The sequence below is a fragment of the Helianthus annuus genome, chromosome 9 (assembly GCF_002127325.2).
Source record: "Helianthus annuus cultivar XRQ/B chromosome 9, HanXRQr2.0-SUNRISE, whole genome shotgun sequence".
In the NCBI taxonomy this organism is placed as follows: Eukaryota; Viridiplantae; Streptophyta; class Magnoliopsida; order Asterales; family Asteraceae; genus Helianthus; species Helianthus annuus.
The window spans coordinates 44,873,283-44,874,711 of NC_035441.2; the positions used below are offsets into that span (position 1 = coordinate 44,873,283).

Consider the following 1,429-nt stretch of genomic DNA (forward strand, 5'->3'; position numbering starts at 1 on the left):
CCGTTAAGTCTATCTGAAATTACTTATTTACCCCTCCCTATAAAAAATAAAAAGACCAATATAGATTATTAAAAGTGTGGGGCCCACCTTATTCACATTTCCCTTATAAACGACCGGCCCACCTTACGACGAATACGAGATACGTGGGGATACCCAAGGTAATAGGCAGGTGGTGAATGCAGGAAGTTATGAAAGATACAACACGGGGTATGGTTTCTTATAAAGAGGGAATCCGGGTACGTCTGGGTACCAACAGCATGTTCATCAACCTGCGCCAATCAATCAACAGCCGATTTATACAACGCTAATAGATATTCCGTTGCCACCACCGGTGCCTCAAATGTCGGGTCAACAAAGGCCACTCCCAAGAAATTTAATTCCACAGGTCAACAACTTCGAGGGTATCCCGAGATGATATGATCGAGGACCAGTACGGGGGATTGAAAGACACTTTAAACCCACCATTGCTAATAATCCCTCGCCGGTTATGATTCCTCAATTACGGGGTCGTTCATTCGAAGTGCGAGCTCAATCCATCCAAAGCTTGCCCAAGTATCACGGTTTGGCCACTGAAGAACTGTATCTACACATTGCTACTTATGATGCCCGTTGCAACACTATAGGGGGTCAAGGTTTCACATCGGATGATGTGAAATTGGTACTCTTCTAATTCACCCTTGAAGACAAGGCACAACAATGGTTCCATACTCTACCATCTGCCTCTATCTTCACCTGACCCGAAATGCAACAACTGTTCTTGGATGAGTGTTACACTCCTCAAAGGACCAGTGATGCTAGGAAGGATATTAGAAATTTTCAACAACAGTCTGGGGAGTTATTTCATGAGGCATTCAACCGCTTTAAGATGTTGTTGAAGAATTTCCCACACCATGGTATACAACTGTGGGAATTTCTTAATGCCTCCCATGAGGGGCTACTACCAGAAGATGCACGGGACCTCCGTTCAATATCAAATGGTACCTTCGGTACAAATTACGAGAATGCTGACTGGGATTCTTTAGAAAAGATGGCAAGTACTTCGAAGAGGAAAGCGCAGTCTTCAAGAAGAGGTCAGCATGCGACAGTGAAAGTAGTAGAGAACGCACCGGAAGTGGGTGCACAGATGCCTATGTGTGGGCATTGTGGAGACCTGGGGCATTTAGATGATTAGTGCCATAGTATTGTGGGTAGGTATGATGAGGTGCACATGTTGCAAAGGGAATGGAAACAGGTATTCGGGTTTCCAAGGTAGCAACCAATCGTTTCAGCCCCGTAATCAGAATAACTATCAAGGGGGGAATAATGTTGGTTATCAAAGAAGCTACCAATAAGGCAATAACGAGATCATGGAGATGTTAAAGTCCATGCAGCAAGAGATGCAAAAGATAAATCAATCGGATGAAGCTAGAAGACAAAAGGATGAGATTCG

The 1,429-nt window shown here is 44.2% G+C and overlaps 1 non-coding gene across 1 annotated transcript; it reads right to left on the minus strand.

Moving 5' to 3' along the window:
* Positions 1-791: 791 nt before the first annotated feature.
* LOC118482520 lies at positions 792-897 on the minus strand. The gene has a single exon (XR_004868554.1). It is a non-coding gene; the product is annotated as a small nucleolar RNA R71 (small nucleolar RNA).
* Positions 898-1,429: the final 532 nt, after the last annotated feature.